This window comes from Lathyrus oleraceus, chromosome 2 (genome assembly GCF_024323335.1).
Source record: "Lathyrus oleraceus cultivar Zhongwan6 chromosome 2, CAAS_Psat_ZW6_1.0, whole genome shotgun sequence".
NCBI classification, from domain to species: domain Eukaryota; kingdom Viridiplantae; phylum Streptophyta; class Magnoliopsida; order Fabales; family Fabaceae; genus Lathyrus; species Lathyrus oleraceus.
The window spans coordinates 383076069-383097486 of NC_066580.1; the positions used below are offsets into that span (position 1 = coordinate 383076069).

Here is a 21418-nt window from a genome sequence, read left to right on the forward strand (position 1 = left end):
CCGGTTAACACCCTGGGTTAACCGGTTAACGCAAGACAGAAAGCTGTTCCTGCGCTAACACGAAGCAGAATGCAGAATTCTCCGCATTTTCCGCCGTTGGAGGACTTCCGGACCTCCGATTCCGATTCCGTAAAAAGCTATACGTTCGGGAAATCACAACCCACACAAATACAGATTCAATTACAGCTTTAACACAACTTATCCAACACAATTTCTCAGCATTCAATATCCCAATTAGGATCAATTCAACGGTTTATCACTACCCATTACATGTTAATCCATAATACCCATTAAACGACGATAAACCCCCCTTACCTGAGTTAATCCGGCAATCCTTTAGCCTCAAGCTCTTCTCTTCTCCAACCTTCTTCCTCTTGCTCTGCCTCTTTGCCCTTTTCCTCTTTTTGAGCCGCTTCTCTGTTTTCACGTGAAAACTCTTTTTACCAAAAAATGGAACTCTTTTTCCTTATTTCCAACTTATATATTTTCCAATAATTATTATTCCAATAATAATAATAATAATAATAATCCAATAATTCCAATTATTTAATTAAATTAATAAATATAATATTAACTTAAATTAAATAATTATCTTATTTTTATCGGGGTGTTACAGTTTCGACTCCTCTATCTAGAAGGGACCCCTCACCTGAGGTGGAACCTCACAATGAGAAAGATGATGAGTCATCCAGATTTGAGAAAGATATAGTTGCTGGGGGACTGTATTCTTTAGGGCAAACCGTGTCTTGTAAGAAATTTGTAGATGCTTCTCAGTCTAAGAAGCATGACTCTGGTAAGAAAGTGATTGACTTGGAAGAAGAGAGCTCAGATGATGAAGATGATAACTTGCTTAATCACTTATAGCCAAGATTTGCTAAGATAATGAAGACCAGGAAGGGGAGGTATGTGGTTGAGATGATGACAGCCAAAACTAGTAAGAAGGCTACTGCTGTAGGCCCTTCAAAGTCATGGAGTAAAGTGGAGGTAAAGAAGATAAAGCTAAGAGAAAGTTCTGATTCAGAGGAAGATGTTGAAGACGATGTCCCAGACATATCTCCTGTCAAAAAGCAAACTGTTAGAAAATCCCCTGCTAAGGTTGCTGCTGTGCATTTGGATAACATTTCCTTCCATCTGGAAGATGGTGCAACCAAGTGGAAATTTGTAATCCAAAGGAGAGTAGCTGTGGAAAGAGAACTGGGAAAGGATGTTGTGGAAGTTAAGGAGGTTATGGATCTGATCAAGTGTGTTGGTTTAATGAAAACAGTTAGTGGGTTACCTCAATGTTTTGAAGGTCTTGTTAAAGAGTTTGTGGTGAACATATCTGAGGACATTGCTGACAAGAACAACAAAGAGTTTTGCAAGGTGTTTGTTAGAGGAAAGTGTGTGAAGTTCTCTCCAACTGTGATCAATAAGTTCTTAGGAAGAGGAACAGAAGGTGTTGTTGAACTAGAGGCCACAGACAATGAAGTCTGTAGGATAATAACTGTTGGACAGGTCAAGGAGTGGCCAAGCAAAAAGCATCTCTCTGCTGGTAAATTAACTGTGAAATATGCTATCTTGCGTAAGATAAGGTCAGCAAACTGGGTACCAACAAACCACATCTCTACAATCTCTAATGCTCTTGGAAGGATCATATTTGCTATTGGAACCAAGCTTAATTTTGATTATGGAAGGTTAATGTTTGAATAAATTGTCAAACATGCTTCCACAAATGCAGTGAAGCTGCCCATTGCTTTTCCCTCAATAATTTGTGGGATAATCCTAAGCCAGCAACCTGGGATTTTGAGCACAAGTGATATCCCTAGTAGAAGAAAACCTCCATTGTCAGTTCATTATAAGTTATTTGAAGGCAGTCATGTCAATGACATTGTCATGACATCTGCTATGAAGAAGCTAGCCTCTTAAGGTGGCCTGATTGCTGAACTGAAAGAGACCTGTAAGGAATTGGAGATTGGGATTAGGGTGGCTAAAGCTAGGAAAGAAGCTCTGGAGGTTCTGATTAATAGCTTGGAGAAAGGAGACATGGATAATGTTGGTGCAGCCAAGGAAACAGATGCCCACACCTCTAGTGAGAGGTCTGAATCTAAAGATAAATCAAGTGGCAGTTCTGGATCTGAAGCTGATGAAGATGCTAGCTCCTTAGACTAAGTGGTGGTGAAGATGGTTCCCCTATTATGATGATGTGATGTTCTGAAAGCCTTGATGTTTGATTTTTTTGGCAGTCTTATTTTGATGCCTTGATGTCATTTTTGGGTTCTTTGTGATTTCTCTGGATTTTTTTTATCTCAGCTGATATAGCTGTGTATAATTATGGTTCTGTAACACCTGACAATATGTTTTAACATTTTATATGTGATAACATTCTATGTGGCATTCTCTGTTAGACATTTATTTTGTCTCATTGGTCTCTTTGGTCTATTTTGACTAAAAAGGGGGAGAAGTAGTAGCTATGTGGAGAGCTGCAGTTAATATGTGCTAAAGTAGCTAGGCTATAAATAGATGACAACTGATGTTGAACAAAATGATGTTCTGTGTGGTACAGGTGATGTTGAAGGAGATGTCAGATGGGGTGATGGATGTTACAGGTGTTGTTGAAGGAGATGTCTGTGTTGAACAGACTTAGGGGGAGAAGAAGCACATATGTGTTTAAAATGTGTTTAATGTGTGTTTACTAGTTGCTATTATAGCTAGTAAATATGTGGTTTATTACTTTTGCTGCTGCTTAACTGCTTATATGTCTTTACTCTTGTGAACAAATGGACTGATATATGTTTTAGCCAAAATTTGTCAAAGGGGGAGTTTGTTGGTTCTAAGTGTTGGCAACAATTTTGGTAAAACCAAGAGTGTTCACAAGTTGTAACAAGTGTTGTCTTGACATAAGATAACATGTACCTGCAGGATGTTTAAAATATGATTATGCAAGATTTTACTGAGATGTCAGACCCGATGTCATGCCATTTGTATACAGAACATTCAGTCTGAATGTTATGTATTATGTGATTGCGTTTTTAATGTTAATCTGTGTATGATTGATGAGATGATTGAACACGCTATCAATCAGTAATTATAACTAGATTGACTTATTTTCCAAAGAGATATAATCAACTGTCATGAGAAGATATGAATGGAAAATAGTTTTTGGGTTTTATGATGTCTAAGCCCAGCCAAATGCTTCTATAAAAAGGACATGGAAAGCCTGATTTTATACACAAGAAATAACGAACGAAATATTGAGAGAGAATAAGGGTTTTAGTCTTGTGTGGTCGTGTGAATTGTAAGCGATTCAATTCATCCATAGATGATTGAATTGGTCTGATTTTTGAGTTGTAATTTTTCCACTCTAAGCTTTGAAGCATGAATGTGTGTTTACTTGATTGAAGCTTTTAAGTAAGATCAAATATGTGTCTTTGAAGAGTGTCTTCTTTTCATTGTAATTCTTGTTTTATATCACTGCTGTGATTGAGGGGGAGTGAGTAGGATCTCATATCTAAGAGTTCTTAGGTAGAAGTCACATGGGTAGAGATTAGGTGAAAAGACTATAACTTGAAGTTGTTTACTAAGAGTCTTTGAACTGATTCTATTTAGTGGATTTCCTTCCTGGCTTGGTATCCCCCAGACGTAGGTGAGTTTTCAACGAATTGGGTTAACAATTGCTTGTGTCTCTTGCATTAATGTTCTTTATCTTTTATCCTATTTGTATTGTTCAGATATTAGTGTCGTGACATTACCTTCGACATCTCATATCTGATACCAGAATTTCAACGTGCATTTCCCCACAAGTGGTGGTTCTTCGTAATGTCCTCAATAAGCTTATAAATTACGACCTTAGAATTGTTCTTTAGGGTTCCACCGGAAGTCGCATCAAGGGTCATCCTTGTGGAATAAAGAAGACTGTTATAAAAGGTGTGGACTATGTGCCCACCTCTCAAGCCCATGAAATGGGCATAATCTTAACAGGTCCTTAAAACGCTCTCAGGCTTAAAACAAAGATTCCCCATCTTTCTGTCTAAAATTAGATATATCACTCATAATTTGTGCAGTTTTACTTGATGAAAAATATTGCGCGAGAAACACAACTTTTAGCTTACCCCAAGTTGTTATGAAGTTTGTAGGAAGGGATTGTAGCCAAGTGCATGCTTTATCCCGCAAGAAGAAGTAAAATAATCTAAGTCAAATAATGTCGAGATCAATATTGTTATCCTTTAATGTGCCACAAAATTCGACAAAGATAAATAAGTGCAAATTTGGATTTTTAGTGGGTAGTCTCGAGAACTGGTTCTGCTGAACCATAGCCACAAGAGAGGGCTTAGACTCGAATTGTTTTGGCCCAATGGGTAAATGGACTATACTGCAATGCGGTTCCTCATCACTGGGGATCGTGTAATCCTCAATGGACTTATTACCTACTTCTTCTGCCATTTGTTGTTGTTGTCTTAAAAGTCAACGTCTCTCGTCTAAGGAACGCTCGATTCCTTCTATAGACTCAACAAGGTTTCCAAAACTATGAGTTCTTCGCATAAACTTGCAGTGAGAAAAGTGGAAATATAACAGTAAAATGTTTAGTCTATACGATGATAACCTATCATTTTAATATAAAATCAATTTGGTCCCCAACAACGGCGCCAAAAACTTGACACACCGTAGGTGTATGGCATTGTCGAGTAGTATAAAAAGTTGTCAAACCACAAAGACCAAATGAATGATTACTGATTTCTATCTTATCTTTGTGTAGCTAAAGCAATAAAAAATTAGGGTTTTAAGTTATCACCATATACAATTGTATGGATAGAAAATTATAATAAAAGAGTAGGACCTAAGGTACACGATTCTTGTCTACACATACTCAGGTGAACCTCTGGCTATATTACGATAAACAAGCTAGATTATAGAAAATGGAGAAAATTGGACAACACCTACTTTTGCCAGAGTGTTGTCCTATCTCAAATAAATACTTCATCCACTTTTGTCGGCCCGATTTATTTATCTGAGAGCAATTTCACGTAGCTATAAAGAATGGATTTTCTCAACTGAGTCCCAGACTTTCGTCGTCTTGTACTCAGTTGTCTAAAAATATGCTATCGAATACCAAAACATACCTTTTTAGCGTATGATCGGTACCTGAATTACCTTTAATTTCGTCATAGTCATATGCTTTAAAAATTTGGAGTTCTAAAATAATTCATAGTTTGGTTTCTCATAATCAAACGATTGAGGGTTCAATTGATATATGTCATGACACAATAATCACGATCCTTAATCCCTAGAGGACTACTCACTCATATTTGAAGGTAAAGCGAATAAAACATGCATATCAATTTCATACATGATCAACAGAAAATAATAGCAATAATAATAAGCGAATGGAACCTGGACTGAAGATAAAGAAAACTTGATTAAAGAAAAAGATGCAGTGGAATCTGAAGTCTACAACACTTGAAATGAAAACAAACTTTTCAGAAGAAATAAACTTATAAGGTAAACTAGAAGTCTAGTGTATAAGCTTTTTTTTCGCTTAGTGATCCTATGCTTATTTATAGACTTCGAATCATGAAAATATAATAATTCCACATAAAGATCAATCCATAATCATTCCTCTAAGCTTTGGAACAGTTGGAGTTCTAAAGATAAAAAAAAACGTTACAAAAGATAAAAAAATTCACACTTGAAATTGAGTTTTATACGAGATGTGTTGGCTAACATGAAGGGAACGGGGGTAGTGTTGAACAACATGACCGTGTTGGCTCACACAACCCAACTTTATTGATATGTGATTTTTGCATTAGTGGCCAACACAGTCTGTGTTGGCTGACATTTGACTTCTAGACTCTTATTTGAGAGAATTGGTTGATAGAGGCAATCCAACTATGCTGAATTTTAGTACCAATTGATGTATTCTTTGATTTTTTATTCCAAAATTTTTTTATTTCTTAAAAAATAAATAAAATACAAAAACACATAAAAAATATATGTATTTAAAAAATTAAAACGAAATAAAATACAATAAAAATCACTTATCGTCCATCCAATGATACGATAAATTAATAGGTAAATTTAATAATTCCAAATGTGTTAAGCTCTATTATAAAGTATAAAAGTAAAACTTTATTAGTAGAACGAAAACAAGAGTAAATAAATTAGTTTAAATTATTATTCTCTCTAATTTTATTTATAAAAATAATAATTTTTTAGATTTATTAAATAAATTATATATTTATATATAATTATATAAATTATTAAATTAATCTAAAAAAACAAACATTTTCTTATAATAGAATAAGAGATAACGCAAGTAAACATTCATAAAGTTTTCTCCCAACCTCTTCTTAGGTTTCAGTCTCATCGTCATTGCAGTCGTCGCAGGTAGACAAAGCTCAACGTTCGTTAAGGTTGACAGGAGCATGCCACTTTTACCGGCCCTCCGGTAGGCGCCATTCGTACTTGTTATAAATACAATTGAGAGAACCTCGTTGGTAATGTAACGTGCGAAGAACTTTTGTTTTTTGATATGTCGAAATCGTCATTTTCCCAACTACGAAGTCATGTATTTATAGTCTTAGTTCCCTCAAGAGTTGTCTTCCACCTTTACTAGCTTTAACCTATTAGTGTGGAAAATAGAATTTAAGCGTGGAAATGACTGAGAAATTTTAATCACTTTACAATTTTAACCCGTATTGAGAATGTTTTAGTATAAGAAATAAGGTTGCTATGCAAAAATATAAAATATAATGAAAACTCCTAGTTCTAAATTCTAATTAATTAAAAAAAATATGGTAAGTAATGGTGGTGAATGACTTAAGAACGTAACTCAAAAAGTAACTCTTTTAAGTTTGCGCCACGTATAAGAGAAAAAGTGCTTATTTGTCACCACGACAACCACAAACACTTCCCAGCTTCTTCCAGAACAAGCCACACACAGACACAAAGTCACATCACATTCACAACTTAACTATAAAATTGCTTATTTTACCATCATAAAATCACTCACTCACTAGTTACCTTCCACTTTGCTCCCTCGTATTAAAAGTAATATATTATTATTAAACGCACGAGAGTATCGTTTAATTTGATGTAATGGAAGAGATGAACGGTGGCTGTTCAACACCGAAGAGGTGGGAGTGTCAGATACATGCGGCGTTGGTTCCTCCTCCGCCACCAAAGAAGAAGCCATTTTCGTTTGGAAGAAAGAAAAAAGTGGCTCCCAAAAATGGTTACTTTTATCCACCTGAAGATGATCTCGAGAAACTCTTCTCTATTTTGAATGCAACTCCTAACTCTAGTTAACCTATATACTAGGGTATAAGATCATAGTTAGGTATTTTTGTGGAGAAAACCGTAGGTCGGTGTAGAATATATATATAGTTTTCTTGTATTTCATAGTGCATCAATTATGTAGATGTAAATGTAGCTTTTTTTGGCATGTAGTAATGTAAAAGCTACTAGTGATTCTATTGGTGAACTAGTATATGTTTCTTTGAGCTTCTATTTTGAGTTTTCAATTTTGAGTTGGTGATGTTATTTTGTTATAGATATGCCAAAAAAGTATATTTGAATTGTTTCTAAATTGAATTAAAAAATAAGAGCGATAGGGATAAACATGTCAGGAACATAAGTACTATTTGGTTATTATAATGCAACTTACAAGTTTTGAATGAAATACTATATAATAATGAATGAAACATGTCGGAACATAACTAGATAGTATTTTATTTGGAACATAACTATTTAAATCTAATGGATTATGACAATGCAACTCAACAAGTTATTGAATAAAATAAATGTTTGAATGAAACATGGCGGAAAATGTCTGGATAACTCACTTCCATTTTAAATAGATGTTGGGAGAGAAAATGTTTAGATTTTTATGATTTGACGTTTGGAATTTCATTCTATAGGATTTTGTTTAAGATTTTTCATTCCATCTTCATCATGACTAACTAGCGGTGGATATACAAAGAAAAGTGACTATGAATGTTTGTCAAAGACAAACTTAAAAAATAATAAAGCTTGAATAAAAGAATTTTGCAATAGATATTTTAATTAAACAAACATAAAGAATATAATGAGAGACACAAACTAATATATGAAATTTGCATAGTGATTGTCATTTTCTCAATCTTCTAAGTTTTTGGAACGCTTTTATCAATTAGTCACTTATGTCGACTTATGTTAATCAATGCTAATATTTAGCATTTTTTCAATACATCATTCAGTTGACTTTTCTCTTAAGTGAAAATTTCAGATTAACAGATATCCCTCAAAAATATCACTTTCGATCATATGATCGTATGGAAGAATGGTGACATTTTTGTAATCCTTCCACACTATTTTTCCAATATGCACACGTCACCTTAACGAAACATCTCACTATTTAGTTATTATTCTTTGGTCATTATGACCACTTTACACCAAAACGTCACGTCACATTCGTACGGGTAATTGATCATGATCATTTCCTAGGAGCTTAATTAATAATGAAATCAAGATAAAACTTCTTTTAATTTCATTTTTCATCTTTTCAAATGGTCTTTTAGCCTTACCTGTCGACTTGAGTGCATTACGTGTCCAAAATAATTTAGAGGGAAAAGACTAAATTGTTTTCCTCCTTTGGGTATTTAACACGTTCATTCTCAACGCCCTATTTTCTTTCACCATTTCCACCTTTCGAAAATGCAAGTAAAAAAGAAACCTTGAGAGGGTTTTTTTTGCATTTTTTCCTTCTTCTCCATTACGTTTCTCTTCAAGAAATTTTTGAAATCAATAATGGCTCCCAAAATTCAGTCACATCCTTATTTTGATGTTGTCATTGATGCCCCAATCTACTTGAACGACCACACCTACATTCCTAAACCCTCCATGGAGGATAAAAGAAGAAACATATGACGTCGTGCTTCTTTGATCCCCTACTCCATTGTTGGTATCATTCATGCACTCATGGATCCTCTCCTCAAGCACATCAAGAAACCCCAAATGCTAAAAGATTTTTTTCCTACTTTCCATAGTTACGAACCTTTGGTTTCCGTGGATGCCCCATTTGATTTCGACTTCTTTAAGAATATGGTTTTTCGTTCTTCTCCTCCGACTAAGGATACTTATTATATCAAATGTTTGGCTAGGGTATGTCGCTACGTGAAAAATACAGAGTCGCCGTCAAATTTTTATTTATTCCAAGAGAAAAGGAAAAATATCGAGAAAACCCCAAAAGAATGGTCATCGCAACCATGAACGGATTCGAAAGTCGGTTATGCAAGGGGAATGTATTAACACTCCTCACATCTATCGTACTCGATGGGAACCATCTATATTGTCTTTAGCTTGAATGGGTGTTACTATTTCAACGCTTATTTTCAAAGGGTTTACGGAGTGGAAGTGTGTGTTTTATTAGTGTGCTCACCAAGAATTTGGACCCTCGTGCCTACGTATCCTCATTCGTGCAATAAGGAAGTCAGAGTCTCGTAGTTCGTGGTAAAAAATGATTGTTTTTTGGTTGATTTTACCTTGAAAAAAGGTTGTCAAAGTGATGTCCTAAGGCGCAAAATAGTTTGATGAGTTGATGTTGTTTTTTAGGTTTTTGAAAAGAGATTGTTTTTACTTCGGAATGCACTAAAGGATAAAGGTGAATATTTCAAACTACCAAGCCAAGCGTCTTGTGTCCAAAATACTCAGAATGAGGGTAGAAAATCTCCATCCTCACTCTTTCTCCACCACTTAAGGCTCGTGGCATACAATCCTAAGCCTATTTTATTATGTTTTTGAATTTTATTTGAGAAAATGTTGTTTGACGTTGGATCAAGGGTTTGTTTATTGTTTTGAAATGGTGACGATCCTAGCTTATAAGATTGGCTAACAAGCAACAACAAAACAAAGGAAAGCGAGGAAAAAGTACACCAAAGTGGGGAGGGGGATACATGAAAATAAAAGAGAATAATGCAAGAAATAAAAGATCTCGTTGTAAGGTAGCCCAAGAAAAAGCCCTGTGTGCGCATTATGTCCTAAGCTAACAAGTGGATAATGGAATCAACATGTCGCCCAAACAAGACTCCTCTGGGGAAGCAACAGGATGAGGTATTACCGGTTACTGGGTAATAAGCTCACAGAAGCCTGTGATCTGAACACCGGTATAAGGGTGAGAGAACAACATGCTCGGGAAGAATGAATATCTAAGACCGGTATAAAGGTAATAGATATCAAACATCCGAAATCATCTGAGGAAGACCTAAAAAGGTAAACTTTAGCTCAGGAAAACCTGACTCTGCAAGGGACAAAAGGTCATAATAGGGAGCAGGAAGGAAGGAACACCAGGGATACCGGTTACTGGGCATATAATAGGCGACCAACCAAAGCGTGAATTGGGGAATATTCCCAAGACACTCATCATCCAAAAGAGGGCTTGAAAGCAAACTCGATTATAGGATGGACATTCGATTCCAATAAAAGAGATACGAATCCTACTCGACTGGGGAAGAACAAAAGGCTTCGACCAAAGAGTGCATGAGATATATTATCTATTACCGTCAGAACTTAGATAACATACTCGCATGAAATATTATCCACAACCGGTTACTGGGTTAATAAAGGATAAATCGACCGAACAGAAAGGTCATCGGGATACCGAAAACTAGGCATATAATGATGGCCAATCCGTGGGGAGAAACAATCATTACCGACAAAAAGGGTAAATGAGAGATGACTCACTAGGAGTACATTGACAAAGGCAACGATCCAGGAGACATATCACCGATTACTGGGGGATATGCTCAAAACAAAGGGGTGAAGGGATATCAACACCGAATGTTGGATAAAGATAACCGTCAAAGAGGGGATTACATCTACCGGATACTGGGTAGAAAACCACGGAAAAGTAACCGTCATCAATTAGGATGAGCAAAACGGTTAACTCTGCAAGGGGATGAAATAGGGTTTACAACTACCGGTATAAGAGTAGAAGACCACTGACTCTGCCCGGGAAAAGATGGATAATTACTGGTTACTGAGCAACTATTCATCTAAACTACGGGGAAGTGCAGGAAACAGTCATAAGAGGCCAGTCTAGGATCAAACTAGATAGGCACTATGAAACAAGGTTTGTCCCTATGAGGATATAGCTCAATGGGGAACTCCATCCCAATATATGTGTTGGGAGGAAGCAGAAACAACCATCATCCATGAGGATATAACTCGGTGGGGAATATGGAAGGAAAGATGAACACTTTCTGCTTATGGGGCTGACTCTATATGGAGAGATCAATCACCAACATCCGCTTGGGGAACATAATACCCTCAAACAAGAGATAACAAACAAAGATATATGTCAACAAATGCGACATGAGTGTTATCAATATGCACATATGCATGGTTTATGTATGATGAATGCTGATAACCAAACATTTCTAACACAAACAGGTCCAACGAATGAGGAACAAAACATCCGGTACTACATCTCAAGAGAGAAAGCCAGGCCCAGCGGGAAAAATATCCAATCTGATGAGGGGCAAGAGATACCAGGAAACAAAGATCTCTACAAGGGGAATGAACATCAGTCGCTCTAACTGGGGGCGAAGTCGTTGCACAGATGAACTCCGACGTAGAAGCAACTCTACCGAGGAAGTTATCAAAAAGGAGGATAGATCTCTGAAAGGGAGCAACCATAAACCAGAAGCTTCCAAAGATCACCAGATACTGCCCTACCAATGAGATCATATCTGCTGAGGAGGAAAGATCACCAATCTGCTGAAGGAAGGGGGGAATGAATAATCCTACCAAACACTCTGCTTGGGAGAAAAACCACAAAAGGCTCCGGAGGAAGAGGACGCAAGCATGCCAGGAATATGAACAAATGTCTTACCCTGTTGAGAATCTTACCATCCTTGGGAGAGCACTGAAGACCTCCCCAGTATCCTTTCATCATTATGAATGTCCATTTTGTTTAAAAACAAATTATGAAAGATTTGATTATTTAAAAAAATGATATTTTTCAATTAAAACATGCAAAACATTTGTTGAATAAAAACAAATAAGAGTGCAAATAATTGGATAAATGCTCAAATTTATTTGATTGAATGGTAGTCTGCAAATGCCAAGACTCCATAGATCTTTACTAAAATTTGAAATTGGTGATATATATTGGAAAAGGGCTACATTGAACATAATGACCATTTCTCCACCAATTCTGAATCCGATGTATTTGAAGCTTTGGTTGATGATGAATGAGCGAGAATATCTGACGGATGACAATTGTAGAACAAAGTCTTGTCAGGATGCAGTTACTTGCCAAATCCTTATTTTTTTGCCTAGATTTCCCCAGGATGGGGTACTCAATCTAGCAGGATACATGTTCACCCCTTTTTTTTTATGTCTCTAATTTTTGCCTGGATCGCCCTTTCGGGTTTTCAATCCACCGAGACACTCATTTTTGCCTAAGTCGCCCTTTCGGGTTTTCAACTTAGCGAGCTATTCTGTTTTTATTTTAGGCGAAGTATTTCTTGACTGCATCTGAATTCACAGGCCGAGTGAAATCCTCTACATCCATAGTTATAAGTATCAATGCACCGCCTGAAAAGGCTCTCTTAACAACATATGGACCTTCATAGTTTGGAGTCCACTTGCCCCTGGAATCGGGCGCAAAAGACAAGACTTTCTTGAGCACAAGGTCACCTTCTCAGAACACACGAGGCTTGACCTTCTTATCAAAGGCTTTCTTCATCCTTTGTTGATATAACTGTCCATGGCACATGGCAGTCAATCTCTTTTCTTCGATTAAATTCAACTGGCCATAACGACTCTGAACCCATTCAGCATCAGTCAACTTGGCTTCCATCAAGACTCTCATTGATGGGATCTCCACCTCTATTGGGAGTACAACCTCCATGCCATAAACGAGAGAGAAAGGGGTTGCCCCTGTTGAAGTGCGGATGGACGTACGATATCCATGCAAGGCAAATGGCAGCATCTCGTGCCAATCTTTATACGTGACAACCATCTTCTGTATAATTTTCTTGATATTCTTATTAGCAGCTTCAACAGCCCCATTCATCTTGGGTCTGTAAGGAGAAGAATTATGATGTGAAATCTTGAACTCGCTACACAGCTCTTTCATCATCTTGTTGTTCAAGTTAGATCCATTATCAGTAATGATCTTATCGGGCACACCATAACGGCATATGAGTTGATTCTTGATAAACTTCACAACCACCTGCCTGGTCACATTTGCGTATGATGCCGCTTCAACCCATTTGGTGAAGTAATCAATTGCTACAAGAATAAATCTGTGTCCATTAGATGCTTTTGGCTCTATCATGCCAATCATGTCGATTCCCCACATAGAGAAGGGCCATGGTGATGAAATCACATTCAGAAGTGTCGGGGGAATATGAATCTTATCCGTGTAAATCTAACACTTATGGCATTTCTTCACATATTTGCAACAGTCAGACTCCATTGTCAGCCAATAGTAGCCCGCTCTCAACATCTTTCTAGCCATGGCATGTCCATTGGAATGTGTACCAAATGAACCCTCATGGACCTCAGTCATTAACAGGTCTGCTTCGTGTCTATCCACGCATATGAGCAGCACCATATCAAAATTTCTCTTATAAAGCACATCGCCATTGAGGTAGAAACTGCCTGACAATCTCCTCAAAGTCTTCCTATCTTTCACAGATGCCCCAGGAGGGTAAATCTGATTCTGAAGGAAGCACTTGATATCATAATACCATGGTTTATCATCTTTCACTTCTTCAACTGCAAATACATGAGCTGGTCTATCCAAGCGCATCACAGTGATATTGGGGACTTTATTCCAAAGTCTGACTATAATCATCGAAGCAAGTGTAGCAAGAGTATCCGCCATCCGATTCTCATCTCGAGGAATATGATGGAAGTAGACCTCGGTAAAGAACGTTGAAATCCTCCTTGCATAATCCATATATGGAATGAGGTCAGGCTGATTCGTTTCCCATTCACCCTTTATCTGATTAACAACGAGGGCCGAATCACCATAAACATCAAGATGCTTGATCCTAAGATCAATACATTCTTCCAATCCCATAATACAGGCCTCATACTCAGCCATATTATTCGTGCATTTAAAAGTTAACCTTGCTGTAAAAGGAAAATATGTGCCCTGAGGAGTAATAATCACTGCCCCAATACCATTTCCATATTGATTTACAACACCATCAAATACCATACTCCATCTGGAACCAGGCTCTGGCCCTTCATCGAGCGTAGGCTCATCACAATCTTTTACTTTCAAATACAGAATCTCCTCATCAGGGAAGTCGTACTGAACAGACTGATAATCTTCGATCGGTTGATGTGCCAAGTGGTCTGCCAAAATACTACCTTTAATGGCCTTTTGCGCCCGATACTCAATATCATATTCAGATAACAACATCTGCCAATGGGCAATCCTCCCTGTTAAATCAGGCTTCTCAAAGATGTACTTGATTGGATCCATTTTGGATATCAACCAAGTCTTATGATTCAACATGTACTGGCGTAAGCGCTTAGCAGCCCAAGCCAAAGCACAACATGTTTTCTCAAGCATTGAGTATCGAGACTCACAATCAGTAAACTTCTTACTCAAATAGTAGATGGTATACTCTTTCTTTCCTGATTCGTCCTGCTGACCAAGGACGCAACCCATTGAGTCTTCAAGAATTGTCAGATACATAATCAATGGTCTTCCTTCCACAGGCGGAGACAGGATCGGAGGCTCAGACAAATACTCTTTAATACTGTCAAAAGCTTTCTGGCAATCCTCGATCCAATCATGGGACTAATCTTTCCGGAGGAGCTTGAATATCGGCGCACATGTGGCAGTCATGTGGGATATGAATCTAGAAATGTAATTCAAGCGGCCAAGAAAACCTCGGACTTGCTTCTCAGTTTTGGGCGCAGGCATCTCTTGTATCGCTTTGACCTTTGCAGGATCAACCTTAATACCTCTTTCACTAACGACAAAGCCCAATAGCTTGCCGGAACAGACTCCAAATGTACACTTGTTGGGATTCAGACGAAGCTTGTACTTCCTCAGAGGCTGAAAGATCTTCGACAGGTGCTCTACATGTTCAACTTCCGTTCTCGACTTAGCAATCATATCATCAACATATACCTCGATCTCCTTATGCATCATATCATGAAATAAGGTAGTCATAGCTCGTTGATTCGTGGCTCCGGCGTTCTTCAAACCGAAGGGCATCACTTGATAACAGAATGTTCCCCAAGGTGTGATGAATGTTGTCTTCTCCATATCCTCGGGTGCCATTTTAATCTGATTATATCCAGAAAATCCGTCCATAAATGAGAAGACCTTGAATTTAGCTGTATTATCTACTAACATATCAATATGTGGTAGAGGGAAATCATCTTTCAGGCTAGCTTTATTCAAGTCTCTATAGTCCACACACATCCGGACTTTTCCATCTTTCTTAGGCACAGGCACGATATTGGCCACCCATTGAGGATATGTAGAAGTCACCAGAAACCCCGCATCAATTTGCTTCTGAACTTCCTCTTTGATTTTTACTGCGATATCGGGATGAGTTCTCCTGAGCTTTTGCTTCACAGGCACACACTCAGGCTTCAAAGGTAGGAAATATCGCACGATATCAGTATCTAGACCAGGCATGTCTTCATATGGCCAGACAAAGACGTCAACATATTCTCGTAGCAACTCAATCAACCCCTTCTTAACAGACTCTTCCAGGAGTGCCCCAATCTTCACTTCTCGCACACAATCTTAAGACCCCAAGTTGACTGTTTCCAGATTCTCAAGATGCGGCTGAATGATCTTCTCTTCATGCTCAAGTAGACGGGTAATCTTGTCAGGAATCTCTTTAACATCATCTTCTTCCGCCTCAAATACAGGGAATTCAAAGTTGGGAGATGGTGTTGGATCATTATGTTCAATGGGTTTGATCAACCTGCATAATGTTTTTGGATATAAAGAGCTTTTAGAATTCAAGCAAGGCAAATCATTATGCAGATGAAAAGATTGGTTTTATTTTATTTTTAAGGGTTTTATGTGACCACCAATTTCATGCAAAAAGCGAAAAGGGAAAATAATTGAAAAAACAAACATTTAACATGAGTTTATTGAATGAAAATATCATTGTATTTATGCGCCAACAATGTCATCACTCCTCCTTTTGGCATGGGAGAAGGGTTTTTAAACACAATGAACATTACTTTGACTTATGGATAACTGTTGGAATATCCACAGCGACCCAATTATTGCAGATCCCTCCAGGGATAATGAAATTTCCAGAATCCTCTTCGTCCTCTTCCAAAATGGCAGCAGCCTCCTCGTCTTGACCGGTGTGGATGAATCCCCCACTCTTGAACAAACCTTGCTTGTTGAAGACCCTAGAAGAATAGCCTATGCCAGCCCGGGACTTGTTGTCTTCTAGCTTGATCATTTTCCCCAATCCAGCAGTTGCACCATGCTCAATGGCCAACTTTGCATCTTTGTAGGAAGCAAATGAAGAAGTTCTCTTCTCAACAGGTTCAGCAATAGATAAAGCTTGGAAAGGAGTCCCAACTTCATCCTCGGCATCTATATATGAGAAGGAAGACAAATGGCTAACCAGGAGAGCCTTTTCCCCCTACCACCACCAGCTTCTTATTCTTTACAAATTTCAGTTTCTGGTGTAGGGTGGATGTCACGGCGCCTGCCTCGTGAATCCATGGTCTGCCTAAGAGACAACTATACGATGGGTGAATGTCCATAACCTGGAAGGTAATCTGGAAATCACTTGGTCCGATTTTGACTGGGAGATCAACCTCACCAATCACAGTTTTGCGAGACCCATCGAAAGCCTTCACAACTACTCCACTCTTCCTCATGGGAGGCCCTTGATATGATAACTTCGCAAGATTGGTCTTCGACAATAAATTCAATGATGACCCAGTGTCTACCAACACATTGGACACGGCATCATCCTTGCAGCTCATAGATATATGTAATGCCAAGTTGTGGTCTCTTCCCTCCCCGGGGAGATCAGCGTCACAAAAACTCAAATTACTAAAAGCGGTGATGTTTGCAACAATGTTATCGAATTGTTCTATCGTGACATCGTGATCTACGTACGCCACGTCCAACACCTTCTGCAAAGCTTCTCGGTGTGGTTTTGAATTTAATAGTAGTGATAACACAGATATTTTGGACGGCGTTTGTAGAAGCTGGTCTACAACGTTGTACTCGCTCCTTTTGATGAGTCTCAGCATCTCATCACAATCTTCTTTCGTATTGCTACTCGGGCCAGCAGAAGCAGGAGTTTTCAATGTAGAGGAGGGCTTAGCAACAAGTGCCGGATTCAGAGTGCTCACAGCATTCCCCATCGGGCGTTCAGCAAAATCAACATCAACACTTCCTCGAGCATCAACTTGAGGCTTTGACGGAGCTGAAAATACACGACCGCTACGGGTCAAACTGCTAACATCTACAATATTAACGATAGATGAAGAGGGCAGGGACACCTCTTTCCCATTTTCCACTGCTACAACATTGTAGCGATAAGGAACCGCCTTCTCGGAGGAGTACGGTACAGGTCCAGCTGGTTTGATAACGAGAGTAGGAGAAGCTTTCTTCTTGCTGCCATCATACTTGATGATAACAGGCTCAGGTATCCGGAATACCGGAGAAATTACGTTGACTTCGAGAGCATCTTCTTCAACATTTCTGTTTTGAAGGATCTCAATGACTCCTTCGTCCAACATCTCTTGAACATCTCTGTGCACCTGGCGACACCCTCTCTGATTGATAGAGCATACTCGACATCTATCATGGTCATGCTCATAATGGCTATAGTCACAGAGCAAGCGATGCATCTCAACTAGCGATTGTCGGATATGACTGACATATTTAACTTTGAACTTGCCAGGATAGCCCTGGACCATGTTAACAGATTTCCCATGCTCGGGCAATGGGTTTTTCTTCACATTCGGACCTACATCCTCGAAAAACAAAATCCCGCTTCTTACAAGGTCTTGCACCTTGGTCTTCAGGGGATAACAATTCTCCACGTCGTGTCTGGGAGCACCGGAATGATACACACAATGAAGCTCAGGCTTATACCACCACTGGGGGTTAGCAGGTATAGCGGGAGGGTCTCGGGGAGTGATTAACTTTCTATCGATCAAAGATGGATAGAGTTCAGCGTAAGTCATCGGGATTGGATCAAAGGTGACCCTCTTCCTCTCGTAGTTGGTGTTGGCATTGTTGTGGTTATTTCGAGGCTGGTAGGCCTGCTGTTGCGGACGCTGTTGTTGTTGCTGATATTGCTGAGTTTGCGGTTGTTGATAATGTTGAGCTTCCCTGAAAACAGGTGCTATATGAGCCACCTGATGTTGATTATTGACTGGGCGAGCAATCTTCCTCTTCACAGAGGGTCTTCTCTTGACATGGGAAGACACAACATGTGCCTCTCCCTCCTTCTTCTTTGCAAAGCTTCCATACCTCTTTGCTGAGGAACCATCATCACGGGTTAAACGTCCTTCACAGACCCCCTCTTCCAATCTCATCCCCATATTCACCATCTCGGTGAAGTCTGAGGGAGCACTGGCTATCATTCTCTCGTAGTAGAACGAGCTCAATGTCTTCAAGAAGATATTGGTCATCTCTTTCTCCTCTAGGGGCGGCACTATCTGAGCTGCCAATTCGCGCCACCTCTGGGCATATTCTTTAAAGGTCGCTTTCTCTCTTTGAGACATCGCCCTCAACTGGTCCCTATCAGGAGCCATATCCACATTATATTGATATTGCTTGATGAAGGCCTCGCCAAGATCGTTGAAAGAGCGGATGTTCGAACTTTCCAAACCCATGTACCACCAGAGAGCGGCACAGGACAAACTGTCTTAGAAATAGTGGATGAGCAGTTGATCATTATCAGTTTGTGTTGACATCTTGCGAGTATACATCACAAGATGACTGAGAGGGCATGTGTTTCCCTTATACTTCTCAAAGTCAGGAACTTTGAATTTAGTAGGGATCTTCACGTTGGGCACAAGGCACAACTCAGCAGCACTCTTACCAAAGAGGTCTTTCCCCCTCAAAGTCTTCAGCTCCTTGCGAAGCTCAAGGAATTGATCTTTCGTGTCATCCATCTTCTCATAAACGTCTGGGCCCTCAGATGGCTCAGAATGATAGATGGTATCTTCAACCCTTGGTAACGTGTGCACAACAGGAGGTGGCACTGAAAGGACCGGGCTAGATGCCGGCAAAGAAGTAAGAGTTAGAGCAAAACCCTCTTGCATGAAATTGGCAGGCATTCGCCACGGGAACCCGGCTGGCATAGATGGCGCAAAGTGGGTTGTTGCAGCAGGCACAGTAGAAGTTACGACCTCAGAAATGATCGTCCTCTGGGGAGGAGTTGCAGGTGTTGGAGAAGACTGGCTCTGAGCGGCCAAGAATGACTCCATCAGGGCAGTCAATTTGGCTACCTCCTCTTTCAGCTCGTGGTTCTCTTATTCCAAATGATCTATCAGTCTCGAAGAGTTGGCTCTGGTGTAGTACCGGTGAGTCAGCTTGTCTTCAAAATAAATGAAGAACACAGAGTTAGACCAAAGGACAAAAAGCCTGGAGCAGAACCTGCTTATGCACATGATGCATGTAATGCTTGTGCATATGATTTGTTTTTTATTTCAGAGGAACTTTAGAGTTCTATATGCAAATTTTGGGAAATATTATACTTTTATCTCATATGGAATCATCTTATCAATAATATCTGGAAAATATATTTTTACATCAAAGAAGTACAGCATTGGTAACCAATTACAATATAAGAGAAAAGGAAAATGATCATCCTATGGATCCCTATAAACAATCATCTAAAGCTCGGGACACAGGAAGATAAAATGCACGAAGCCTCTTCACCTCCTCCTCATAGGCTGCCTCCATATCTGCCTTCTCCTTGGCGAGTCGATCGTACTTCCTCTTCCAGAACCTAGAAGACTGAGGAAGTAGAGAAGTCCATGCATCATTAGGATCATCAATGACCTGATGCTCGAGGAACTCTATCAAAGCATCCTTCTCCTTGATCTGCTGAAGCAACTCTTCTCGTTCACGGATCCAAGCACGTGAACGGTCTTCGTCTCTCGACTCCTCTACTCCTTGGTCAGGGAGGGTTGATGGCCCATCCTCAACCAAAGGTGTAGGTCTCGGATACTCGTCAGGCATGAGATACTCAGAAGCTCTCTTCCTATCCCAAGCATTATAAGGCTCCAAAGCGACACAATTCTTAGGACCCAACTCCTTTCTTCCTTTCCTATGAATCTTGTGCCAAGCGCAGACCATCCTAGCCTTCAAGCCTTGGGGATCTTTACCCTCCTGAAAGAACACACCCTCAAACAGAATGTTATTGGGTTTATCCTTTAGGGGGAACCCAAGCTGACGACGTGCCAAAACAGGGTTGTAGTTAATCCCACCACATGTACCAAGAAGAGGTACATTGGAGAATTCAGCACAAGAGTCGATAATCTACACGCCATCATACACACGGTTGTACCAAGAGATATCATCATTAGTGAGAGACATAAGTCTCGTGGACCACCGTAGACATCCCTTATTCTCCTTGAAGGCGACCGTCTGTGGTAAGTGAGAAATAAACCACTTATACAACAGAGGCAAACAGCACACAATGGCACCACCACCCTTTGCATTCCTCATGTGCAAAGAAAAATAAGTGTCTCCCAACAGAGTCGGAACGGAATTAAGAGTGGAGAAAATCCTAATAGCGTTCACATCCACAAACTTATCGATGTTGGGGAATAACACTAACCCATAGATGAGAAGTACAAATATGGCCTCAAAGGCGTCCTCACTCATGGCCTTCCCATAGACAGTAGCCTGAGCAATGAGGAACTCAGAAGGGAGACCTTGAATTCCACCTTTGGTAGTCATATGAGCACCAACCAGAGATTCATCTATATGCAACATGTCAGCTATCTCTCGAGAAGTAGGAACACTCTCCAAACCACTGAACGACAACTGGTCTAGAATAGGTATACCCACAAGGTAGGCATACTCCTAAAGTGTGGGCAAAAGCTGAAAATCCAGAAACGTAAAGCAACGGTACAAAGGATCATAAAACTGTACCAATAAACTCATCAATCCTTCATCCATCTGAGTAGTCAGAAGAGGAAGAAGCTTCCCAAAACGAGCATTGAAACCCAAAGGATCTAATACATAGGATGTCAAATTCCTTAGTTCTTTTAAGTCGGGTTGTCTGAAACTGTACTTCTTTGTATTCCTTCTTTGTCTTTCCATGTCTGAAAATTTAAAAATAGACCTCTTAAGTTCCTTGAAATTTTTTCTCATTATTGATGATATGAATGCAAATGGGTGCATGAATGCATGAATGCAACAATCACACTGAAGGATCAAGCAAAGCACACCAAACAAAGGTCATGGGATGGATCA

The 21418-nt window shown here is 39.3% G+C and overlaps 1 non-coding gene across 1 annotated transcript; it reads left to right on the plus strand.

The window, feature by feature from the left end:
• The first annotated feature begins 3927 nt into the window (after window positions 1-3927).
• Window positions 3928-4034, plus strand: LOC127124854 (small nucleolar RNA R71). Its single transcript, XR_007804333.1, has one exon. It is a non-coding gene; the product is annotated as a small nucleolar RNA R71 (small nucleolar RNA).
• Window positions 4035-21418: the final 17384 nt, after the last annotated feature.